The sequence below is a fragment of the Oryctolagus cuniculus genome, chromosome Y, assembly GCF_051225735.1.
Source record: "Oryctolagus cuniculus isolate XC-2025 breed Fujian yellow rabbit chromosome Y, ASM5122573v1, whole genome shotgun sequence".
Lineage (NCBI taxonomy): Eukaryota > Metazoa > Chordata > Mammalia > Lagomorpha > Leporidae > Oryctolagus > Oryctolagus cuniculus.
This window is the reverse complement of record NC_142889.1, coordinates 16,408,345-16,419,590: the sequence shown is the minus strand read 5'-3', so window position 1 is coordinate 16,419,590 and position 11,246 is coordinate 16,408,345. Positions and strand designations below refer to the sequence as shown.

Genomic DNA, 11,246 nt, shown 5'->3' with positions numbered 1-11,246 from the left:
AGAGACATGGAGGGGATTCGAGGCCATGTTGCTCAAAGGAGAATAAATTTCAACTCCATAGGAAGAATAACTTGAAAATGTACATTGTACAACATGATAACAATAGTTAATAACAATGTGTTCTACTAAGGAAAATAATGAAGAAATTAGATTTTAAGTGTTCTCATCACATAAAAGACATATGATATTTTATATATCAACTGAAGATGCATAAATATATTTTAAAGGCAAACATAAAGACATAGACTAAATATAAAAATAAGCACCATGCAGCCCCATGAAGATGCCAGTGGAAAGCAAGTATTGGCTCTTTCTGATGCCCTGTCCCCATTCTGATGTTATTTAGGGATCCTACCCAGAGTCATCTCATTAACATAGACGTAGCTACCATCTGAAATGTGTGTGTTAGGCAGGAACAGAGCCAGGCCTACCATTCAGGAAATTCCAGATGTCTTAGGATCTCTGAGCCAAAAATGACAAATTCAAATAAAATTTTTATTATACCAGTCATGAAAATAATCTCAAATTTAAACTTTCTCAGCCAACAGAAGCTGATCTTCCTAGACATTGAAAATTGACAAATTATACTCTGATTAAACCAAATCTGTGGATGCAAAATGCATGTGCTTTTCAAATCTGGCACCACTTAGCTAGGTCAGGTCTTTCTTTACCTTTACAAAAGATTTCCCTCCTGCATAAGGCAGATAGAACCTAGAGGGCATAACGCATTCCTGCCCTGCCCCTTCAATATCAGCATCAAATTAGCTGTCACTAATATGTCTCCCATAGTGAGAACTGAACTTGGGAGAAGAAATTTTAGTGTCCCAATGGGTTAGCAACATTGATGGAGGGTATACAGTAGAGACCCTTTGCCTTAGAGACATCAAATGTCCCCCTTCTTACTACTGTTCTTTAGGAAGAAACAGCCAGGGGCTGGCACTCACCTGATACTCCTAGGGATCTGGCCCCTGGAAAATCTGTCATCACCCACAACTCAGGACAAGGGAAAGAGAGGAGTGTGTTAGGGAGACATTGCCCTGTAAAGCTTCCGAGGGGATTCTCAAACTGATGACATTTTAATAAGATGTCTGCATTTAAGGGAGATAAGAAGAAATGGACAGTTTTTTAAAAATGTATTTTATTTCACAAGTAGAGCTGCAGAGACAGTCACGGAAAGATCTTCCACTAAATGGTTCACTCCTCACATGCATGCAAAAGTCAAGCCTGGCCCATGTTGAAGCCAGGAGGCTGGAATTAAATCAGATCCTCCTATGTGGGTGATTGGGACCCAAGTACTTGAACCATCACTGCCTCTTCCTCAGGTGAACATTAGGCTGGAAGCAGAGCTGGAATGCAAACCAGGGCTCTCTGAGAGGGACTGTGGGAGTCCTAGGAACATCTTAACGACTACTACAAATACCCATTTTAAACAAAGATCTCTTTACACTTGGGTGCCAGGTAAGCATTCTTAGCTTTCCTCTAATAGGATAGGTTCATAGACAGAAAATAAGTGTTTTAAAAGGTTAAGGAATTTTCTTGTGGGGAAAAAAGACAATATTATTTTAGCAATAGTGTTTTAACTGAAGCTGAATGAAATATGCCATAAAGAAAATCATTGATGGTGTTGTGAACTTCAAGGAGCAGTTAGCATTTGGCAACATGGAAGGAGATTTGGACATTTTTACTGATTTTTTGTTTGTTTTTAAAGATTTATTTATTTATATGAAAGACAGAGTTACAGAGATGCAGAGAGAGAGAGAGAAACAAAAAGAGAGAGAGGGGTCTTCCATTTGCTGCTTTACTCCCCAAGTGGCTGAAATGGCCAGAGCTGGGCCAATCCAAACCCAGGAGCCAGGAGCCAGGAGCCTCTTCCAGGTCTCCCACATGAGTGCAAGGGCCAAGGATTTGGGCTATCGCCAAGTGCTTTCCCAGAGGAATTAGCAGGGAGCTGGAGCATTAGTGGAGCAGCCAGGACTGGAAACTGCACCCATTTGTGATACCAGCACTGCAGGCAGCAGCTTTACTCACTATGCCAGGGAAATGGCCCTGATATCTTTTTTTGGGGGGGGGGGGCAGGCTTCATACTCTTTATTGAATATGGTTTATCCCTCTGAAACTCTTTGGGGCTAGCTCTGTGACACAGTGGGTTAACACCCTGGCCTGAAGTGCCAACATCCCATATGGGTGCAGATTCAAGACCCGGCTACTCCACTCTGATCAATCTCTGCAATGGCCTGGGAAAGCAGTAGAAGACGGCCCAAGTGCTTGGGCCCCTGCACCCCTGTGGGAAACCCAAAGGAAGCTCCTGGCTCCTGGCTTTGGATCAATGCAGCTCCAGCTATGTGGTCAACTGAGAAGTGAACGATCCAATGGAAGACCTCTCTCTCTTTCTCTCTCTCTCTTTCTCTCTCTCTGCCTCTCCTCTCTCTATATAACTCTGACTTTCAGATAAATAAATAAATCTTTTTTTTTTAAGAAAAAAAAAAGAAACTCATGGGGAACTTTAATTCCAAGTATAAGAACATAATCGATGGGACCAAGTGGAATATTCCAAGTAATGATTAGGCTCAATCTATTCATATGATTAATGGACTATCTCCAGAGGGTCTGCTGTAGAAGCCACTTTGCCCTGGCCACACCAGCACTCCCTTTATTTGGCCACATGGTTTCTGCGGCACCCCAAGCCTCTGCCAACAAGAAGCCATCGCCAGATGCTACCTCGCAACCTTGAGCAGAACCTTGAGTCAAATAACACCCTTTTTTCATAATTTACCCGGTTTGAGATCTTGTGTTATTATTAACATAAAGCTACGCAGGGCCCTAGGAAGAGCTACACTGAAAGGACCGGGTTACTGACATTAAACCTTGTTTGCAATTCAGGAGACTCCGGTCATCCCTAAAGAGAAAGGTGGGACAGAGGACCCGCAAATCAGCTTCTCACTCACGTGACAGCCAGATCTGAAGTCTGAATTCTAAGTTCCTTCCTGTCCTCATCAACAATGTTGGCGGATTCGGGGCTCCAGAGCTGAGCCACCGTCACTGCAAACAGGGCCAGGACAAGACTCTCAGGGATCCGGCTGTGGCCCAGCGCACATCCTGCGGCCTGACGGGACTGGACCTCACTCACCATTTTCCAGCTTCTGAGGAGTCCCGGTCCTGAGGTCTCTGTAAGAGGGAGCGGAAAGACTGACCACGGGAGGCCGCGACCAGGAGCAGAGCCCGGAAGCAAAGAATGGCGGAGCCCAGAAAGAAGATTCACACAGCGTTGCCCAGGCCAACCTGCTTGGGTAGGTCACACAATGGCGCGCACTTATGGCGTCAGAGGAGACGCAGCCAATCAGATGCAGCCTGCGGGCCTTGGGACTGTGCTGTGTTGGGGGAATACGGTGGGCGCCTTGGGCTCAAGTTTGAAGCTGTCTCTCCTCTTCCTGGGACAGGACACTCCCACAGCAAAGGGGGTCGACACCTTCCAGACCATCTCCTGAAATACTTCCCTGTTCCATTGTCTGTGATCCTGTGATTCGGGGCTCCTTAAACGTTTTCTGTGAGTTACGGTTTACGCAGTGTTTGGGCTCTAGGTCTTTTCTTTATATTCTTGTTTTTATTTTTCTGTGAGTTTGAGATTTTTAGTACTGATTTGAAAACGGTTGAGTATTATTTCTTGGTCTCATTGATCTGTCTAGAGATTTGTTTCCTAGTCTGTATTTTGTCCTTCAAAAATGTTGCCTTTTTTTTTTCTTGTGCCTAGTAACACCCTTCATTGTATATATTGCTCTTGAACCCAAGAATCTTGCTTAATCCTCTCATCAGTTTATATTTGGTTATGTTCTATTATATATATCAAGGTTTTCTTGGTGAAAAATTGACCCTTTTACCTAATATTTCCTGTTCCTCAGTCAGTTTCCCTGACTATACCTCCAGAACAATGTCGATGAGACAGAAGGAGAGGTAGATCCTTGTCCAAGTTCTTCCCTGTTCCATTTAACCTATATCCGGGCTCCTTCATCTCCAACACTTCTTTTTACAGAGTAACTTTTGGCAGTTTTGGGTACCACCCTGTGTCTTTTCCAAAGCTGCTGCTTCTGTCAGGTGTCTATGCTATTGACCTGTACCCTGTGTCTTCCTTTGGCTCTGGGCCTCTATGAATCCAATCCAGCCCACTATCTGCATCCCAGTGGTTTTGTATGTTGTCACATCATTTGTGCCTCAAATGTCCCCACATTGTGTGACAATTTGTTTATCTGTTTATCTACTGCAGGGCATCTTGGTTTCATACCTGTGAAATCCAATATGAATAAAACTATTGCATTTATGTTCAAGCTGGATAGTGTGGAATATGTATTTTCACATAAACTGGGTAAATTATATGGACATCTTTGCTGCATTGTATGGTGACACTATTGAAGACTTCACAATCACACCTCCAGATGTCTTGTAAAGTACCCTTATATATTCTGACCAATAATGAATGTGATTTTTGTTTTTTCGATATTCTTGTCGATATTCTTTTACACTGCTGTGTTTATTTGTTTATTATATCTATCTCAAAAATATTAGTGCTTAATGCTGGTTTAATTTGAGTTCTTTCTTTACAGTCCTTTCTCTTATCTCATAATTTTATGTGCTTTTTTCTAATCTGCATATATTCAATGTAAAGACAATTCTTAATTTGCTGTTTTTAAATTCGATAATTTGTCACCTCATTGCTGAGTTTTACAAAGTCTTTATTAATTTTTCATTCAATGACTGCTGCTATTGTTAAATATATATTTATTTATTTACTTATTTGAAAGGTCGAGTTACTGAGAGGAAAAGACAGAAAGAAATATCTTTGACCCACTGCTTCACTTCCAAAATTGCTGCAATGGCCAGGATTGGGTTAATTCAGGAGCTTTATCTCAATTTCGTTCATGGATACAGAGGTCTAAATACTTAAGCAATCCTCCACTGCTTTTCCATATATATTAGCAGGGAGCTGGATTGGAAATGGAGCATTCAGGACACAAATGGCATAGCAATCTGTGGCTTCACCCAACATCCTGTAATACCAGCCCCACATATATACTTTGCTAATATTCTCTCCCAGGATAAGATGTATTTTTCATTATTTTATAAAATTCTTTTTGAATATAAGACATTTTTAATTTAATAGAATACATGTTACATGACCAGCATTGTAGCAGAACAGGTAAAGCCATTGCCTGTGGTTTTGGCATGCCCTATGGACACTAGCACAAGTCCTGGCTGCTTCACTTCTATTTCAGTTCATTGATAATGGCCCAGGAAAGCAACCAAATATGACACAAGTGTTTGGGCCCCATTACCCATATGAGAGACCTTGATGAAGCTCCTGGCTGCTGGCTTCAGCCTGGCCAAATGCTGGTTGTTATAACCACTTGAGGAATGAACCAGCATATGGAAGAAATATCTCTCTCTCACTCTTTCTCTCTCTGTCACCCTCTATCTCCCTCTGTGTGTGTGTGTGTATAATTCTGACTTTCAAATTAAATAAATCTTTATAAAACTAAAGTTTGCATTATATTTTTATTGATCATATATTCAGTGTTGCATATAAAACTAATGCAATTAATTTCTTTTTTCATTTTACCTATGTAAAAGTCTATTCACTATATTGAATGAGTTTATATGTTAGGTCCAAAATATGTATCTCTGTTTTCTTCTCCACTTGGTCATCCAAGAGCACTATATCCAATTGTTACAAAAATTACATATTCATCAAGGGCCAGCACTGTGGCATAGTGGCACAGCCACTGCCTGGGATGCTGGCATCTCATATGGGCACTGATGCATGTCCTGGTTTCTCCTCTTCCAATACAGCTCTCTATTATGGCCTGGGAAAGCAGTAGAGGAAGGCCCAAGTGCTTGGACCTGCGCACTGATGTAGTAGACCTGGAAGAAGCTCCTGGTTCTTGGCTTTGGATCAACACAGCTCTGTCCATTGTGGACATTTGGGGAGTGAACCAGTGGATGGAAGACCTTTCTCTCTGTTTTTCCATTTCTCTGCTTGTAACTGTATTGCTCAAAAAAATCTTAAAAGGAATACATGTTCTCTGTACCTTTCACCAAGATCAGTTAAGTATAAATATTTACCTCCATATATTTATGCCATCCCCTTTAGCCACATTTCTTCTTTACCCAACATCATGATCTTTTGATTACTGTATGTTTATAATAAAACATGAAATCAATAAATGTTTATTCCTCAGATTTACTATTATTCAATAATGTCTGCAGTTTACAAATTTAGAAAAATGTTGATCATTGTCTACAAGACAGCTTACTGGAATTTTTATTGGACCATGCTGAATCTTTTGGTTCATGTGGGAAGAATGAATACCTTAATACTATTGTGTTTTTCAGATTAAGACATAAAATCCATTGATTTAGGTTTTTTTCATAATTTTCCCCATACATTTTGTATGTATTTTCATGGATTTATACTTCATAACATTTCTTCCTCCTCCTCCTCCTCTTTTCATCTTCCTCCTCCTCTTCCTCCTCATTCAGTTTCTGCCTCTGCTTTTTCTGCTTCCTCTTTTCTATCTCATCATATGTCTGTATTTCTATTTATATATCTAGCTTCCCTTTCCCTTGTTTCTCTTTTTTCTGTATTGTTAATAATATTGCTTTCTGGGCCAGTGCTGTGGTGTAGAGGGTTAAAACCCTGGCCTAAAGCACTGGCATCCCATATGGGTGCTAGTTCAAGACCTGTCTGCTCCACTTCTGATCTGGCTCTCTGTAATAGCCTTGGAAAGCAGTAGAAGATGGCCCAAGTCCTTGGGCCCCTGCACTGCCATGGGACACCCAGAGGAAGCTCCTGGCTCCTAGCTTCAGATTGACACAGCTCTGGCCATTGTGGCCAAGTGGGGAGTGAACCATCAGAAGGAAGACCTCTCTCTCTCTCTGCCTTTGCTCTCTCTGAGTAACTCCAATTTTCAAATAAAAACAAATAAAATCTTGGATTGGCTTATTTCACTCAGCATAATGTTTTCCAAATTCTTAACAGGGATCACTTTTCAGTTAAAATTTAAACACCTAAGAAAAATTCTGTGTTAATTACAGAGTTCAACCAACGGTACTAGAACAAAAAGAATACTAAAATGGATAAAGTATTACACTGTACATCAACCATCAGGACTAGAGCTGATCAAGTCACTGTTTCTCATAGTGTCCATTTCATTTCAACAAGTTTCCCCTTTGGTGCTCAGTTAGTTGTCGCTGATCAGGGAGAACATATGATATTTATCCCTTTGGGACTGGCTTAATTCACTCAGCATGATGTTTTCCAAATTCCTCCATCTTGTTGCAAATGCCCGCTTTAAATTGTTTTTGACTGCTGTATAGTATTCTATAGAGTACCTGTCCCATAATTTCTTTATCCAGTCTACTGTTGATGGGCATTTGGGTTGGTTCCAGGTCTTAGCTATTGTGAATTGAGCTGCAATAAACATTAATATGCAGACAGCTTGTTTGTTTGCCAATTTCATTTCCTTTGGATAAATTCCAAGGAGTGGGATGGCTGGGTTGAATGGTAGGGTTATCTTCAGGTTTCTGAGGAATCTCCAGACTGACTTCCATAGTGGCTTAACCAATTTGCATTCCCACCAACAGTGGGTTAGTGTCCCTTTTTCCCCACCTCCTCTCCAGCATCTATTGTTGGTAGATTTCTGAATGTGAGCCATTCTAACTGGGGTGAGGTGGAACCTCATTGTGGTTTCGATTTGCATTTCCCTGATTGCTAGTGATCTTGAACATTTTTTCATGTGTCTGTGGGCCATTTGGATTTCCTCTTTTGAAAAATGTCTGTTGAGGTCCTTGGCCCATCTCTTAAGTGGGTTGTTTGTTTTGTTTTTGTGGAGTTTCTTGATTTCTTTGTAGATTCTGGTGATCAACCCTTTATCAGTTGCATAGTTTGCAAATATATTTTCCCATTCTGTCGGTTGTCTCTTCACTTTCCTGACTGTTTCTTTTGCAGTACAGAAACTTCTCAATGTGATGCAATCCCAAATGTTAATTTTGGCTTTGACTGCCTGTGCTTATGGGGTCTTTTCCAAGAAGTCATTGCCGGTACCTATATCTTGCAGGGTTTCTCCAATGCTCTCTAAAAATTTGATGGTGTCAGGTCGTAGATTTAAGCCTTTAATCCACGTTGAGTGGATTTTTGTGTAAGGTGAAAGGTAGGGGTCTTGCTTCATGATTCTGCATGTGGAAATCCAATTTTCCCAGCACCATTTATTGAATAGACTGTCCTTACTCCAGGGATTGGTTTTGGATCCTTGATCAAATATGAGTTGGCTGTAGATGTTTGGATTGATTTCTGGTGTTTCAATTCTGTTCTATTGGTCTATCCATCTGTTTCTGTACCAGTACCATGCTGTTTTGATAACAACTGCCCTGTAGTATGTCCTGAAATCTGGTATTGTGATGCCTCCAGCGTTGTTTTTGTTGTACAAGATTGCTTTAGCTATTCGAGGTCTCCTGTGTCTCCATATAAATTTCAGCACCATTTTTTCCAGATCTGTGAAGAATGTCTTTGGTATCTTGATTGGTATTGCATTGAATCTATAAATTGCTTTTGGGAGAATGGACATTTTGATGATGTTGATTCTTCCAATCCATGAGCATGGAAGATTTTTCCATTTTTTGGTATCCTCTTCTATTTCTTTCTTTAAGGTTTTGTAATTTTCATCGTAGAGATCTTTAGCGTCCTTGGTTAAGTTTATTCCAAGGTATTTGATTGTTTTAGTAGCTATTGTGAATGGGATTGATCTTAGAAGTTCTTCCTCAGCCATGGCATTGCCTGTGTATACAAAGGCTGTTGATTTTTGTGCATAGATTTTATATCCTGCTACTTTGCCAAACTCTTCTATGAGTTCCAATAATCTCTTAGTAAAGTTCTTTGGGTCACTTAAATAAAGAATCATATCATCTGCAAAGAGGGGTAGTTTGAGTTCTTCCTTCCCAATTTGTATCCCTTTAATTTCTTTTTCTTGCCTAATAGCTCTGGCTAGAAATTCAGAATTATATTGTATAGCAGTGGTGAGAGTGGGCATCCCTGTCTGGTACCAGATCTCAGTGGAAATGCTTCCAACTTTTCCCCATTCAAAAGAATGTTGGCTGTGGGTTTTTCATAGATTGCTTTGATTGTAGTGAGGAATGTTCCTTCCATACCCAGTTTGCTTAGAGTTTTCATCATGAAAGGGTGTTGTATTTTATCAAATGCTTTCCTTGTTCTCTTTGATAGGTGACAACTAACTGAGCACCAAAAAGGAAACCTGTTAAAGTGAAATGAACACTAGGAGAAACGGTGACTTGATCAGCCCTCACCCTGACTGTTGATGAGCAACTTGATATGTTATCCCTCTTAGTATTTTTCTTGTTTGTTCTACTTAATACTTTTTGTTGAATACTGTAATCAATACACAATTCTTCTTAAGTGCTGAAACTTAACTGAAAAGTGATCACTGTTAAATATAAGAGTGGGAATAAGAGAGGGAAGAGATGTGCAATTCGGGACATGCTCAAGCTGACTTACCTCAAATGGTAGAGTTAGAAACATACCAGGGGATTCCAATTCAATCCCATCAAGGTGGCATGTACCAGTGCCATCTCACTAGTCCCAGTGATCAATTTCTGTTCACAATAGATCATAATGATAAGACTAAGAACCAAAGGGATCACATAAACAAGACAAGTGTCTGCAAATACTAGCTGATAGAATCAAAAAGGGAGAAAATGATCCAACATGGGAAGTGAGATACACAGAAGACCCATAGAATGGCAGATGTCCTAACAGCACTCTGGCCTCAGAATCAGCCCTTAAGGCATGCAGATCTGGCTGAAAAGCCCATGAGAGTATTTCAGGCATGGAAAGCAAGACACTCTGGGGGGGGGGGGGGAAACTAAATGAAAGATCTCTGTGAGTGAGATCCCAGTGGAAAGAACAGGTCATCAAAGAAGGAGGTACCTTTCTCTGAAGGGAGGAGAGAACTTCCACTTTGACCATGGCCTTGTCTAAATATGATCAGAATTGGTGAACTCAGGGGGCTTCCATAGCCTTGGCAGCTCATGGCAAGAGCCTAGGGTGATTACTGAGGCCATAAACAAGATGTCAACAACAGGAGTCACTGTGCACTTACTCCTCATGTAGGATCTTTGTCCTTAGTGTGCTGTACATTGAGATTTAATGCTATAACTAGTACTCAAACAGTATTTTTCACTTTATGTTTCTGTGTGGGAGCAAACTGTTGAAATCTTAATGTATGCTAAACTGATCTTCTGTATATAAAGAGAAACAAAAATGAATCTTGATGTGAATGGAAGGGGAGAGGGAGTGGGAAAGGGGAGGGTAGCGGGTGGGAGGGATGTTATGGTGGGGAAGCCATTGTAATCCATAAGCTGTACTTTGGAAATTTATATTCATTAAATAAAAGTTAAAAAAAAGAAAAAAAAAACAAATAAAATCTTAAAAAAATATTGCTTCCATTTCAATTTCCAGTTGTTCATTGTTGGTATTTACAATAGTAGTTTATTTTGTAAATAAAATCTTAAAAAAATATTGATTCCATTTCAAATTCCAGTTGTTCATTGTTGGTATTTACAATAGTAGTTTATTTTGTATATGAACAGTTAATTCATTTCCTATTATCTTCATCAAATCTCATTGTGATTGGGATTATGTGATCTACGTCTTCTTGAAACCTTAAAATGACATTGAACTATCAGTATATTAATGACTTAGAGAGGACATGGGATGAGAACCCAGGACTACCCCTTAAACAAAGTGTCTTATTGTCCTGCTCTGTGCCTCATGGCTGGCAGAGGCTGTGCTAATCTGCTTTCCTGAGTGATGTAGCTTGAATGCATATATTTGGTTTGGAACATTCACTCCTTTCCTAGTTACTGCTAAATTCTTCTAATGTCGAGTGTAGATTGCAGGTGGTTTATATAACAACTGTCTTCAAAAAATACATTTAGACTGACTGCCTGGCTTGATATTTAGTTGGTAGACACTGACCCACAGAATTTTCATTTAAATGCATGTGCATTATCCCTTCAGATTTGAAAAAGGAAAACCTAATACTGTACATAGATGGCATGGCAATGAAAAATACATTCCATGAAATATGGAAGTCTTACCTTTCATCATTGTGTGGCACAATTGTGAAAAACAGGCATGTATAATACAACAAATTAGCATACTAGAGCTGGACATAAATTCACAT

At 40.0% G+C, this 11,246-nt stretch overlaps 1 long non-coding RNA gene across 1 annotated transcript; it reads right to left on the bottom strand.

Annotated features, from left to right (window-relative positions):
• Positions 1-1,163: 1,163 nt before the first annotated feature.
• LOC149119290 (uncharacterized) lies at positions 1,164-3,256 on the bottom strand. Its single transcript, XR_016228573.1, has 3 exons — positions 3,128-3,256; positions 2,946-3,039; positions 1,164-1,346 (listed from the first exon to the last, which is right to left on the bottom strand). It is a non-coding gene; the product is annotated as an uncharacterized LOC149119290 (long non-coding RNA).
• Between the last annotated feature and the right edge of the window lie 7,990 nt (positions 3,257-11,246).